Below are 15,660 nucleotides of genomic sequence, written 5' to 3'. Positions count from 1 at the left end.
AATACTTGATAAGAAACACCCATCCATCGCTTTAATAAAGGCATCCGCATTCTGGAGCGCCGGATCGTTATCTCTCCATAAATTGCGCAACCATGCTTTCGCCTCCCCATGCAGATGGGACATGATGAACCCCACTCTCTCCTGTTCATCTCTAAAGTCTTTATGCAACAGTTGCAGTGCGCACAGTACGTCGGCTCTAAAGTTGGGATACTGTTGCAGGTTCCCATCGAAGTGAGAGAGCAGCCCGCCTGTCCGTCTCGCCAACCCAATTCCCTCCTGCCGGGGTGGTTGCTTTGCCAGTACGTCTAACCTGACCTGGAGATCCCTGCAGGCGGCAGCTGCCTCGTCCTCTCTCTTCCTGGATGCGAGAACCTCGGCGTTCAGTTGTGCCACTGCTTTTCTGAGGTCCTCTATCTGCTGCTCAGCCGTCATGTCTCCTGCCGTTCGTGAGCTCGCTAGTGGGCGCCTGTTTCTCTCCTCTCCTCGAGGCTGCAGATGCCCACAATGTGGAGACGGAGCCTACTGTCAGAGCTGCTTCAAGATCCTAGCTCACAGAGGATCACGCTAGCCAGCGGTCATTAAGTAAAAGTCTTTATTGAATTACAGTTTCCATTCTCACGCTGCTGTCTGCAACTCTACGTCTACTAGCTAGATCGGCGAGGCTCCGTCTGAGTCTCCGCCCCGTGCGCACCAACTTAATATCCTAGCCTTGCTCCACCTTTTCCTCCTGACTGTCCTCCTCTGGGTCCCTCTACCCCCCGGGGCTTCTTCCTTCCGGGATTCTTCTGACGCTGACCCGGACCCTTCTGCCTCCTTGCGCCGGGCTTTAGGACCCGGTTCCCTTTCGGGGCTGCTCACTGCGCCGCCTTCCTCTGCATTTGAACTTGGCGCGCGCGCCCAACCTTCCACTTTCCTCTTAACCGTTTCCTCGCTCCCCGATGGAGGTGTGGCCACTCCTGACTCCTGCCCTCCCTCCTGTGGTGAGCTGCCAGCGCTTCCCTCCTGGCTCCTTTCCTCTTCCCTGCTTCCTGGCGGTGACGCTGGTCCCGATTTCCAGCTGCTCCCCCCTGAGTCTCCTCTGGCTCTATCTTCCTGGGGTGCCTCCCTAGACTCCCCCCTTGCCCTGGCCACTGGTGCTCCTTTCTGTGAATCCTCTGATTCACTGGAAAGACTGGGAGATCTCGGGTCGTCGTCATCACTCATCCTTTCCTCTGTCTCCTCCCCTTCGCTCTCTGTTTCCTCCCTTGCCCGTGCCTCTGCACCTAAACCCCTGACATATATGAATATGCCTTTTTCTGCAAATCAATGACATTATATGTTCCAAAACAAGCAATGCAGACTGCTTTATACTGTTTACTTTATTCATTTTGGCCCCTTTTTAATGATAAATGGGGGAAATTCTGCTCTATAGCATCCGTCCTTGCTCCCATCCGACCTCCCTAGAGGTATCCCTTTTGCATTCCGTTTTTGCCTCTGTCATCACTTCTTAAATGGTAAAATATTCATTCAAGGCTTTTCTCACTTCCTCTAGATTTTCATTTTGGGATTAGCACCTTGACTGGCATTTCAGAGGCCTACGGCACATTAAGGGGACGGGGGAATGATGTGTGTGTGTGTGCGCGCGCATACACACCTTCACCATTTGGAATTGTGCAGCGCACACTTTTGGTTTTGAATGAGAAAGAGGAAGCTGGAAGTGTGGAGGTGAAAAGAAATGGATCATCAACCTAGGGCCTTGGGGAGCCATTGCTGATCAGAGAATACAATATTGGGCTAGATCATCTACAGAGTATGGACTAAAATCCCCATTCACGTTAGCCAATGGTCAGGGATGATAGGAACTATAGTCCACTTTTTGAGATCACTATGGTGGCTACCCCTGTCTTGATGGACCAGTAGCCTGATTTGGGGGAGAAAAACTACTGGGGTTGTAAGTTGTTCATTTATCAGCACCTAAGTACATGTCTTGGATGCTGAAATCCCAGTTTCAGTATCTCCAGCAAAATGGGCAGCAAGGCTGTAAAATACTAGTACCTGAGATTCTAGGAAGCCACTAGTCTTCAAAGAATTTGATCCTGGGGTCATTTATTAGTCGAATTTATATTCTGCCCTTCCTCTTAAAGAAGCCCAGAGCAGGAAAAATGTTCATTTTTTAAAAGTGTTCTAAAACATTCTAAAACAGTTAGTATCATAAAATCAGAGAGTTGGAAGGGATCCTGACGGTCATCTTGTCCAATCGCTTGCAATGTGAAAAACACTGAAAAACAATTACAGCTAAAACATTATTTCAGCCAGTGTTGTGAGATTGAGAGGTTTGAACAGGGAAGGGTTAGCAGAGCTAGAATGACTGCAAAACACTCCTAGTAATTAGTTGGCGAAGGGGAGGGTGACGCTGAGGTTGATGAAGCCAGTAGAATACAGCTTCATCTGATCAGCCACTCATTGAAAAAGCAAATGGAAGACTGTGCTTGCTTGAGCTCTGCAAGGAACTGAAGCAGCCCATTGGGGTGGGATGGAACCACTACACTTGCTTACTGGTTAGTCAGGTGGAATCAGGTGACAGGGAGGGTAGCATGATGCAAACACACCAGTGGAGCCAATCTGGCGCTCCTGCCAGTGCAACTGCATGCTTCTGTCAAGGTGAGTGTCAGGAGCAGGTCAGCAATAATTCACACGGTGTCAATGAAGTTAACTCTCTTTTTTCAAAGAAATAGGAATAGCTCAGGAGGCCAGGCATTGTGAACACAGTAAGTCTTGCCCCAGTGAGGCAGCTGCAAGGACTGAAGGACCCTGCCTTCTCACAGCTACCTAAGTCTCCTCCTTCCCCAGTTCCTTCCCAAGCAATCTGAGACTCTGATGCCTTCTCTGTCTTTGCCTCGCCTTCTTCATACCTCTACTGGTCCTGGGAGACCAGCAGGGAGGGGAGCTGGGTGAAGTAGAAGTGGGAGACCCCCTGGCTTCTTCAGCAGCCTGCCTCATCTCTGCCTCTTTCCTCCCCCCAACCTCTCCAGCCTCCACTTCTGCCTCTGATTCTGGACTGCTCTCTGCTGCTGTCTCTTGCTGCTCACGAAACCCTGCTACCTCTTCATCATCATCCCACCACAATCCCCTGGGGGATTGCCTTGGCCTGCTCCCTCTTCTTGAGCAACAGAAACTCACTCAACAAGCTACTTCTAACAAGGAGCACAGAGGTTTTTCAACATCTGTTATTCCTGTTGGGTTATTTATTTATTTATTTATTTATCTTATTAAGTTAAATTGGTTTAAGCTGTTCTTAAAATTGTGTTTTCATATTAATGATTTTTTTTAAAAAAAATGTAACCTGCCCTGGGACCTTTGGATAAAGGGTGAGTAATTAAGAATAATAATTTATATTCTGTGACTTAATACCATAATAATGAACAACTTGGAATTTTATACATTTTAGTGCAGTTTCTCCCTTTCTGTTGCAAAGAAAGATTTATGCACTTTTACTAGGTTAAAAATTGACCTGCAAAGGTCAATCTTCTTCCCCCATGTTTAATTTCTTCTGCTTTTTTTCTAGGATGGAGAGCACATTTCTAAAAAAAGCATGTGAGTCTTGTCGCCAAACTAGATTTCTTACCTCTTGCATGCAAATTATTCTCTTCTGGTAATACAGAAATGGATTTAATTGGTATGCTATGTCTAAAGAAGACAAGCGCTCACAACTCTGACCCTTTGCTACGTCAGCCCATGAATAAGCCAGGGTTCTCTAGGGCCCTCTATCAATGTGGATCCATCACTCAAAAGGTTGTGTCAAGGATGCTCAGGGGTCAGAGTCATTGCATAGATATTGCACAAGGCGCAGAGACAGCATGAGCTGCTGCTAGGAGGATACAGGAGAAGTCTATGAGATGGGCTAAGAGAGAGAGAGAAATCTGCTTTGAGATAATAATAAGAACTGTAATCACCCCAATTCTTATAATGAAAAGTCTTACTGATTTTTAGGAGGGCTGAGCAACTGCCACCGTGTTGTATATTTGAAAAGAAGCTTTGACAACAGTTGTGCTAACTCTCTCTCCAGAAACATTTGTCCTTTTTAACCTTCACTTGAAAGAAATGTTTTGTCCTGTGAGATAAGTAGCTCCATTTCATCCAAGCCTAAAAATACCACGTTGTTTACTTAACATCGGTTTATTCTGCAAAAAAGTAAAACATAAATCAATACCTGAAATTGTTACCTGCAATTTATTTGTACATTATGTTCTCTAGACTTGAGAGGTACTGCTGAGTAAGTATATGAAGAGGCTGACCGTTTCCCTGGAGATCTGATGCAGGAGGAGTGGACTTTGGCTGTCTGTTAAAGTGCTAAGTTGTGTCTAAACCTAGACCAACCTCGACATTTCTAAAGAAATGCAAATACAGTGGTACCTCAGGTTACATACACTTCAGGTTACATAAGCTTCAGCTTACAGACTTCGCTAACCCATAAATAGTGCTTCAGGTTAAGAACTTTGCTTCAGGATGAGAACAGAAATCGTGCTCAGGCACCACGGCAGCAGCAGAAGGCCCCATTAGCTAAAGTGTTGCTTCAGGTTAAGGTGTTGCTTCAGGTTAACTTAATTTTTGCACATTTCTTCGGTGAGGGGTCTTTAAAATATGTTTTGGGGTGTGAGGAATTCAAATCTGCTGTTATTTTTGTGTGTGACTGGACAACATTTAGCTTGGTAAGTCTACGTGTGAAGAAAAAGCACATAAACTGCTTTCAGAAAACCAAAGAATTTTAATTTTACCTTCTGAAAATGTCAGGCAATATAACTGCAAGTACTTGACAATCATTTTAATGATTTCTATGCAATTATGAACACATATAAATTAAGTTATATTAATTTAACCAAAATTAATTTAATGTAAATCTAAATTAAATTAAATTAAATTAGATTATATTAATTTAACCAAATTTAACCAGAATTCTTTGGGGGAAGCCCTGACTGTTTAAAGTAATCTCATAGTGCTTTAACTATGTGGTGTGAATGTGGCACCATACCATGAGGGAATGTCTGAAAGGTACAAAGGCCCGATATCTACCAATTTATAAAAAGGAAGATATGAAATAAGTCTCTCTCGCTACAGGAAAGCGAATATCCAGCCAATATTTTTGCTTCTCTTCTTCTTGCCCTACAGCTGTGATGACATTATTTTGCCAGTTCTAAAGGAAGCAGGGTTGCAATTAAAATCCCATCCAGAACTGTAGGAGGCTTATACAGCAGACTCTGAATCTGAAACCTGTCCTTTAGTTGATCTCTTAAGGCAGCAGAGCTACTCCTTAGAATATGGAGCAGTCATTAAACTGTACCACTGGCGGGAGCTTCTGAGATCATTTGAGTTTGATTAAGCCGCTGAAAAAAAGCTCTAGGCAGAAACAGCCAAAGGGTCTGTATCAAAGCTTATCTGAGGCAAACTCTACAACTCTGACAAATCTCACTGGATTTAGTTGGACTAGCTGTGTGATTAGCGAGGCGTGCAAGTCTAGAGCTTAATCTTGAACCTCTGAAGAAGATTGCCTTTTAAAAAAATAGATCACAATACAAAACGGATCAATATATCTCACAGTGGGTCAGGAAGCCATGGGTGTTAACAGGAGCTTAACAGAGTTGGGGGAAGAAACTCCTGCATATCAATAAAAATTAGTACAAGCACAAGCTGCTCACTTTAAAGTTCATAGAGAAAATATTATTGTATACTTGATGACCCCTTTACACATGGACTGCCCTCATTAATAAGAATTGTATTTCAGATAGCTATCCCAATTGTATTGTGCTCTATAGGAAAAATGCTAATCTTCTTCTTCACTTCAGGATCAAATTCTAGACTTTGGACGTCTCACTCATTGCACAGCTAGGCTGACTTAATCCAGTGAGATTTCTTAGCTTTGAGGGGTTGCTACAGATGAATTAAAAGCTTACTGATATATATATATATATATATATATATATATATATATATATATATATATATATATATATGCTTTCGTAGATTTTCACGGGTACAGGAATGCAGGTTTTGGTGTCTTCGGGTGTCTTCCCGTGTAAGAGTTGGGGTGTCTAGGCGACGTTTCGACGAGGTCTCACTCGTCATCTTCAGGCTGGTGCTTTCGGCTTCTTGTTACTAGAACAGAGCAGGATCTCAGTGTTTGAGTTCCTATAAATACTGTTGAGGGGGTGTGGTGTATAGCCTCCAATGTTCTGGGCAGAGAGGGAGTTCCCAGGTTAGTGTGCCTTTTCTTGCCTGTACAGCCATCTTCTCAGAAAAACTTTTCACAAGGTCAAGAGGTCAAGACACGAAAGCTTTAGCAACTAATCCACACCTAATGACCCTCCTAAGTGGTACTCAGAATATCACTCAAGAAATCACTCAAGATATCCCTCAAGTAATTAAGGAACAAAAGAAGAAAAGGCACACTAACCTGGGAACTCCCTCTCTGCCCAGAACGTTGGAGGCTATACACCACACCCCCTCAACAGTATTTATAGGAACTCAAACACTGAGATCCTGCTCTGTTCTAGTAACAAGAAGCCGAAAGCACCAGCCTGAAGATGACGAGTGAGACCTCGTCGAAACGTCGCCTAGACACCCCAACTCTTACACGGGAAGACACCCGAAGACACCAAAACCTGCATATATATATATATATATATATATATATATATATATACACAAAACTGATTTGTGAACTAACCCCAAGGGAAGCTTTATCTAGGATGGTTGGGTGGGCTGACTTTGGGCTTCTTGGATACACCTTGGGGTTGTTGTTGTTGTTGTTGTTGTTTACTAGAACCCCAGATTCATCAGGCAGAGCCAGGTGCAAAAGTCATGGAACACTCAGTGAGTGTTCCATCCACACAAGGATTTCAGCTCATTTCTCTGCCTCTCGTCCCTGCTTAAATGTGTTTTAGGGATTCCCCAACTCCCTGGAACATCCTTGTGCTGATGGGATGCATTGTTCAGGGGTCAGCAAACTTTTTCAGCAGGGGGCCGGTCCACTGTCCCTCAGACCTTGTGGGGGGGCCAGACTATATTCTGGGGGGGGGGGGGAAATGAACAAATTCCTATGTCCCACAAATAACCCAGAGATGCATTTTAAATAAAAGCACACATTCTACTCGTGTAAAAAACACCAGGCAGGCCCCACAAATAACCCAGAGATACATTTTAAATAAAAGGACACATTCTACTCGTGTAAAAACACGCTGATTCCCAGACCGTCCGTGGGCTGGATTTAGAAGGCAATTGGCCCAGATCCAGTCCCCGGGCCTTAGTTTGCCTACGCATGCATTAATTAACATTGACAATACAGTGAGAATTGTATCAAACGGTGTCTCTGAGCACATTCTAAGCACAGGAATTGGTTTTCTGTAGCAGAACTGAACTGAACTCACGGACTTCCGGGGTGGCGCCATCGGTAATGGCGGATTCCCTCTGATTCGGAGGGATTAGCTCCACGGAAAACGGGTCTTTCCCGCTACAGCGAAGCGGGGACCCTTTCAAAAATCACAGGCGGATGAATCCTGTGACCATGGGACTCGGCGGGCACCTTTAGCGCCCCCCAACCCATAAAGGAACCCACTTCTGGGCTCCGGAGCGAAGAGGGGGAAGTGGCGCGGTGCTGAGAGTCAATTGCTTCTTCCGTGGAGCGAAGCCACACAGCCATTGCCGGAGCGGACTGCCTTTTTCCTGGGACAATTTGGCTTTTAAAACAATCACCCGTGAGTACTTTAATTCTGGACAATTGGACTTTAAATAATGACCTGCGATTAGAAGGAAAATTGGACTAAGAAATTTATATTAATTTGGCACTGAAACGTGAAGGTCTAAACAGGAAGTCAGCCTTCCGTTTCTTGTAGATAGATTAAAGCAAAGACATGGCAAACTAGAGTTCAGAAAATCGCTTGTGAAGGATTAATTTTCATCATTTAAAATTGTTGAACCCCCTTCAGAAGCAGGAGAAGAGGGGTGATTTTTCCCGGACTGTTTAAACCTGCAGAAGAGAGTGTAAAGTAAAGTAATTTTCCACCGTCTTGATCCTGGGAGCCGGGTGTCAGGACTGACGTTCATTGGGAAGCTCATTGACCAGAGACAAACGTCTTTGACAGATAGTTAAAAGAAGAGAAACATAGTGATTCCATTGTTCTCTTTCGCATTTTAAAAGAACAAATATTGACAAAATATCTGAAAAAGGAAACTTTGTTGCTAGATCTGCCTTTAAAAGAAAGAACAAATAGAAGTTCTTCCCCTAGAGGGAGCCTGTGAAACTGTTATTAAATCTGAATCGGGGAGCTCTGCAGCTGCAACAAGATTACGATTTTGGGAATAGGCTTCTGACCTTGCAGAACATTGTATTCAGAGGCTCTGGTGTGTGCTCTTTGCAAAACAAGTGCCCTATTGGAACAGATACATGAGAAGATGGACTTGATGACTGCTGTGATCAGAAACTTTGGACAGGTAGTGGGAAACTATATAGAGCCCACCCAGGAATCAAATCAGGAGTGTGCTCTGATAGACCAGATGAGGGAAGAGGATGTTGCTGAACCTCGGGCGCCAGAAATGGAGGGAGTTGTGGCCCAGCAGGAACATGAGTTTTTGGATTTGACAAATGAACTTGGAAAAAGCCAGATTTGGAAAGATAAAGTTTGGTTTGGTTTGGAAATGGGGGGTTGGATAGACCCCCCCCCCATGCAGGGTTGTTTGGACTTTTCAAGTCTGGCAATGGGCCGTGAGATGTTTGGGGTTGTGGGGGCTCTTAATTCTGGAGGGACTTTGAAACATGTTCTTAAATACCATATGGGGTTTTGTGTGGAATATGGAAAAGGAGCTGATTTGTCGAGAAGGGTCAAAAACACTGTTAAGTTGGAGTTCCCACAAGTGAAAGGAGCAGGAGACAAAGTAAAGTACAGGTATAAATATGAAGAAGAGCCGCGGAAGGGACATGGAAGAGACTTAAGGGCCTCGGACATAAGATTACCAGGTTAATACGCTTGATTGATGGGATAGAAAGGACTGACAAAACCCGGGACCAGGAGGAAGAGACGCTGGATGAAGATTGGAAGAAAAATTTTTTTTATTAGGACTGCTTTATAAAATTGATGAATGCTAGAAAAATGCTGGAATGAAACTATTTGGCTTTAGCAAAAATGTTAAAAGAATTGTGTAAGAATATGTTATGGTTATGAAATAAGATTTAAGTTTTAAGTTTTAGGGTCTTCTATAGTAAGATAAGGTTAAAATAGATTAAGGTAATGTAATGACAGAATATTATGAAAAATGGAAAGGATTTGCTGTGACAATTAATAACTAGGATACAAAAAAAGGGAGGAGTGAGGAGGTCAAAGAAAGAAGGTAATGACAGTTAAGGATTGGAGAATATTGGATTTGTTTTTAAATGTTTGTGGCTTATTTTTGTTTTTTGATTGTGTTGTTGTATTGTTTGATTGTGGTTTGTTTGTTTTTCTTTCTAGTTTTTCTTTTTCTTTTTTGTTTTTTCTGTAACTCTAAAATTCTTAATAAATATCTTTTTTTAAAAAAAAAATGAACTGAACTCACAGCCGTCCTTTTGCAAAAAGTCTGCTCCTCAACCAACCACACCCGGCCTAAGCCACCCACAACCTCTCTAACCACCAAGGAAATAAAACAAGTGAATAGTAAGATAACCCATACAAGTAATGCTGACACAAAACCCCACACATACACTAAATGGAAGCATAACCACCCAACTCCACCCCACTTACCATTCCCCCTCTCCCTCTTTCCCCCTCTCCCTAACCAAACACTGCATGTAACACTAATGTCTCACAACAAATGAAACTGATCTGTAGAACACACACACACTTCTGCTCCTGATTACCTTTCTTCATTTCAGCAATTGTTATTCTTAAATAGCTGAGAGTCAGAAATTTTTGCAGAGGAACCAGAAATATACCAGTAGATTCATATCCAGCTCCTGCCAATCCCTAGTCTATCTGAGTTGTGCCCAGGTAAGTTCTACTTGGCATAGAGCCATTGAAATGAATGGATCTAAATAATGTCCTAGTGATGTATGGAAGTGAGAGCTGGACCATAAAGAAGGCTGATCGCTGAAGAATTGATGCTTTTCAATTATGGTGCTGGAGGAGACTCTTGAGGGTCCCATGGACTGCAAGAAGATCAAACCTGTCCATTCTTAAGGAAATCAGCCCTGAGTGCTCACTGGAAGGACAGTTCCTGAAGCTCAGGCTCCAATACTTTGGCCACCTCATGAGAAGACTCCCTGAAAAAGACCCTGATGTTGGGAAAGATGGAGGGCACAAGGAGAAGGGGACGACAGAGAACAAGATGGTTGGATAGTGTTCTCGAAGCTACCAGCATGAGTTTGACCAAACTGCAGGAGGCAGTGGAAGACAGGAGTGCCTGGCGTGCTCTGGTCCATGGGGTCACGAAGAGTCGGACATGACTAAACAACAACAAATAATGTCCATTCATTACAATAGGTCAGCTCTGAACTTGGCTAGCATTGGAGACAGACCTCTGCCTCTATTGTAGGGAGCCTCAAACAGGGGCAAGTGTCCTTGATAGGCAAAAGCTGCCCAAGAAACACGAGCAAGATTTAGTGCTTTCTTCTCCTTTTCACCTTGGAGTGATTAGAATCTGTTGCACTAATGTGCCAATTTTATATATTCTAAGAATATGTGGATAGTTATTTATAAATAAAGCAGCTCTTTCCTTTCATTCATTAGTATTTGTTTGGAATTATTAGATGAGTGTCGGACTGCCTGTCGATTCTTCAACTCACTTAATTTTAATCAATAAGTAAAAGAAACTCTTCTTCTCAAATATAGTGGACACTGTGATCCATATTGTCTCTCTCAAGCAGCTGTCAGAGAGAGATGTGACAGAAATGCTCCTTGGATGCACTTGTGCCCAGTGGATTACTTTAACATTTCCCAGAATACAATCTGACAGTCAGGAACAGATCCACAATTCTCCATTCCCCCTTCATCCTTCTTACTCCTGCCTCCCTGTCTTCACTCTGAATTTTTAAACTAAGAGAGGGAAAGGCAGGACTTCAAGCATATGGCTAGATTAGAACCCTCCCCTCAACCTAAGTTTTCTGCCTGTTTACTGGTTCATATGTAATGGCATTGCTTACCTTCAGGTATCACTGCTGTCCTTCAGGAGTCTCTGGGAATAGAAATTGACGGTTAAGAATTCCTTCCATTCCTTGCTGCTGCATCTTCTTTTCCAGACTTATGGAGGGGAGGGTCAGCTGGGGGGGTTTGAGGGGTGGGCATTCCTAGGCAAATTGGTCAGCCTCCTCTTTGGGAGTGGTGGGCCCTGGCTGTGGTGCTAGGAAGCATTGTGGGAAATTAAAGCATGGCTAGATCCAGTTGCCTGGTGCTGCTTGCAGGAAAAGAAAAAAGGGGAAATAGGGACAGGGCAGGTATAGGCAGATGCCCCAGGATGCCAAGTGCTGACACCAGCTCTGGTAGTGCGTAGGAGACTAATTTCATGGAAGAGAACAGTAATGAAACACTGAGGGGGCAAAGGCAGATTGGGTCAGTACAATATTTTCTGTTTCTTTTTTTAAAAAAAATTTTATTGGTTTTTCCACTTTTATAAAGACAAAACACACACAAAAAAGACACAAGACAAGAACATGTATAAATTCCGAAAAACCTAGTTTCCTAACCCTATTCCCAGACTTCCCCCCACCCCCCCTCGTGCATCCCAATTCCCAAGATTGTGTCAGCAATTTGGTGTTTCTCCTCTTAACCATCTTATTACCTTTTTTATAAACAAAATATAGATTTTTCCTAAGTTGGACTCAAGTTCTCTTCCGTCGATTTCTCATTTTGTCTTAATTAAAAGTCATATTAACTAAACCTAAAGGTCTTGAGTGTTTTTAAGGTTCTCTTCTTCCCTCCCTCCCATCCCCGGTTTTTGTCCCTTCCCAATACATATCCAGAATAACAGTTCTTAGCCTGGGTTCCTCACGTCCGAGGCTTTCAAGTCTCTTTCAGTCCCTCTCCGCCGGTCTTGTTGGTAGTCCTTTATGTCGGTCATCAAATCTGGAAAGAGTTCTTTCGCCATCAAACCATATTCTCTTCCCACAAGGACATTTGAAAGCCACTGCTCAAAAATTTCCACAAATCCTGCATCTTCAAAGTCAAAGTCAGGATGGAGGCCCCAATCATATTTCTTTGTTTTAAGTTCCTGTGTTCCATAAACTCCCGGGGCCTCCTCCTTCTTCTTCTTCATCTTTCGCAGACTTGTGATAGATGTAATCCAAAAATCTCCTTGCTTGTATTCCACAGATGTCGGCTTTTGGTTATTACTTCCCAGCTTTACTTTCTCTTTTTCTTGTTTAGTCTCTTCCACCTCTTCAGATATCAGTTCCCATTCAGCTGTGGATTCTTTCTCATTCAGGTCCTCAATACATACAGCAGAGCTGCCTGTTCCAGAAGTCAAGGTCATAAGTTGTTTACTCATAGCTAAGCTCTGCTCTTGTAGAGTTCCCACCAATTGAAACATCCTTTCGATTTCCACTAGTAACTTTCCATCCACAGCCATTGTATCCATTGTAGTTTCACAGAATTCCCCCTAGGGGGAATCTGGTTACTTATTAGTCTTTTCTCCAACAATCCTTTAACTTATTTTTATTACTTTGTTTCCAACAATTTTGGTTCAATTGTAACTCATCTTAGCCCAGAGGGATCTTAAATAGCAATTTTCCCACTCTAAACTGCCCGCTTGACAGCTTTGACAGCTGTCAAACTCCGCAGCTCTTACACAGGCACAGAGACAGGACGCTCCCGGGCCCGGGAGGGGGGGTTGTTTAAAGCAAAAAGAAGGCTTCCCAGTCTCCACTCTCCAACTCGAAATTTCTTTTAACTAAATCTTGGAAGTTAGTGTCCTTTTTAACTCACCCCTCCAAGGGTAGGCTCTCCAGCTTAGCACTTTGTCGTTGCTTAGATCGTCTGCAAGGGGGGGTGGACTTCCTTTTAGCACACCCCCCGGTCGTCTCCAATTCAGGGTAATGTTTTTTAAAATCCAATTCCGTCTTACTCACGGGTTCTTTCTTTTCAGTCCAAATTTCAAGGAAGGAAGTCAGCGCTCTCTGGTCATGGCTCGCGGCTTCACTCCACCGAGGTAGCGGTCGACTCTCAGTGCCACGCCACCCTCCGTATCCTCTCCGCAGCCTTTAAAAAGGCTCTTCGTGGATCGGGGGGTGCTTAAGGCACCCGCCGAGTCTTCAGTCCGCAGGCTTCCGCGCCTGCGGTTTTTAAGGGTCCCCGCGTCGCCGGCGCGGCAAAGACCCGTCCTCGGTTGAGCCGATTCCCTCCGCAGCTCGGAGGGAATCCGCCATTTCCGAATCGCGCCAACCCGGAAGTCCAATATTTTCTGTTTCTTTTGCTTCCATTACAGAAAGGCACCTCATGATGCAGGCATTATCCAGGAATGAAATGGCTTTCATTGGAATAGACCTGCCCAGCATGCTTTCCAAGAAGATCAGACATATCCATTCTTAAGGAAATCAGCCCTGAGTGCTCACTGGAAGGACAGATTGTGAAGCTGAGGCTCCAATACTTTGGCCACCTCATGAGAAGAGAAGACTCACTGGAAAAGACCCTGATGTTGGGAAAGATGGAGGGCACAAGGAGAAGGGGACGACAGAGGACGAGATGGTTGGACAGTGTTCTCGAGGCTACCAGCATGAGTTTGACCAAACTGCGGGAGGCAGTGGAAGACAGGAGTGCCTGGCGTGCTCTGGTCCATGGGGTCACGAAGAGCCGGACACGACTAAACGACTAAACAACAACAACAACATGCTTTCCAAAACTTGTCCTGATGGTGGGTGAGGTAGGGAGAGGGTGTTTTTTTTAATATATTAAATCATTCCAAACCATAATATAAGTACCTCTAAAAGTTTACTTTATGAAATATTTCAACCATTCTTGTTTACCTCAGAGACGGAAAAGATCTAGTCCATTGATTCTGACAATGTAAACAATTTTGTGACGAGTAAATCATTCTTACCACAAGGGGTCCAAGTGCTGCATGGAAGCTGAGGCAAAACCGCAACTCCCGGTGTCCCAAGGCTCACTTAGATCACTTCCAGCACAATGCAGTTGGAGTCTTTTGTGCAAGTAGCATCCACAGGCAGAAGGCAGCACTAGACTCTGCATTTCCATTGGGAATAGTCATGTTTGCATTTGGATTCAGTGCCTGAAGAACATCAAGCTTTGACCATTCCCTCAGCAACCTGATAAAAAAAAAAGAACACAGAATATCAATCAATATTTGTTTCTTCCTGTGTTTAACAGTATTTGTTCTGCATCTGGGACCTGAAGGGAGCTGAAATTAACTGAAAAGGCACGGCAAGGCTAGATTTCAGTGTCTAAGTCTTATGTAGTAGCTTGGCTTCTCTTTCTCAACTTACGTATATGATAGTTGAGGGTTTCTCAAATCTTAGCATTGGAGGTCTTGTGGGAATTGTATGTGTGTTTGGTCTCCTTTGTTTTATTTTAAAATGTATGCATTTAGCCTTTGGGGTAAAGAATGAAAAGATTAAAGCACATCTCTGCTGCATCCTAAAGACTCCAAAGTCAGACGATCAAATAAATAAATAAGCGTGAACATGAGATTCCCGCTTTTTAAATTAATTGTTTATAAGCCAGTCATTGTATCCTGCAGTTAAGCAATCCGCTGAATTAAGCAAAAGAACATAACAGCACAAGATGAACATCATATTGCAACAGAAGCCATCTTCCTCCATTAACGGAACTGATGCATTTCCTCATAAATTGTCTGGTCAATATAAAACATCTTGCAAGTTATTAGAAACCAAGGACACCAACTCTTTCAAAATAAGTCATTTAAGAGGCTTGAATAAACAAACAAAAAGTCTTCTTCTGGCGCAACCATGATAGCTATGTTCTACCTCCACGTTCAGAGGCAGCAGTCCTCCTGGAATACCAGTTGCTGGCCATCTTAGGTGGGCAGAGTGCTGTTGGGCTCAGGCCCTGCCTGTGGGTTTCCCACATGCATATGGGTGACCACACTGAGAACAGGATGCTGGACTAGATTGGCTTGGTCCAGCAGGCTCTCCTTGTGTTCTTATGCACCCAAAATATCACATATGTTGTCAAGTGAACCTCTTGGGGAACATTCTTCCATAACTTAGGGTTGTCACTATTGACAAGGTCCTCTGAAAAGGCACTGGGGGTTGCCTGCTTCACTTAATTTGGTGGAGGCACTCCAGGCAGAGCCTCTGAAGAAGGCTACATGATTCTACATCCCATCTAACAAAGATCCTCGCAGCACATCAAAGAAATGGGTGGAATCCAGTTGGTCCTTTTTGGTGCTGTTGCTCCAGTGGAAGCATGCACTAATGGTGGGGGAAGAGAGTCAGTACCCCTAGAAAATCTATTCTGAAGGGCTGGGGAACCCTCAAATGCAGGACACTCTGACTGGTTGTTGTTGTTTTAGCAGTGACTTCTCCTTCTCCCTGCTAGGGAAGTGTTACAGGTGTCAAGGACTCTGGGAAATGTAATTTTATCAGAGCCCCTGATGTCCTTAATGTGGGCATCAGGTGCTGTAGGGAAATTATGTGTCCCAGAGTCCCAGAATCTAGCATACTGCTAGACCAACATTCCAGGCACTAGG

The 15,660-nt window shown here is 43.8% G+C and overlaps 1 long non-coding RNA gene across 1 annotated transcript; it reads left to right on the top strand.

Moving 5' to 3' along the window:
• The first annotated feature begins 2,224 nt into the window (after positions 1-2,224).
• On the top strand, positions 2,225-14,602 carry LOC308580301. The gene is made up of 3 exons (XR_014004794.1): positions 2,225-2,640; positions 11,150-11,194; positions 13,963-14,602. It is a non-coding gene; the product is annotated as an uncharacterized lncRNA (long non-coding RNA).
• Positions 14,603-15,660: the final 1,058 nt, after the last annotated feature.

The sequence above is a fragment of the Podarcis bocagei genome, assembly GCF_964188305.1.
Source record: "Podarcis bocagei genome assembly, chromosome: 2".
NCBI classification, from domain to species: Eukaryota; Metazoa; Chordata; class Lepidosauria; order Squamata; family Lacertidae; genus Podarcis; species Podarcis bocagei.
This window is presented reverse-complemented; position numbering and strand designations above follow the sequence as displayed.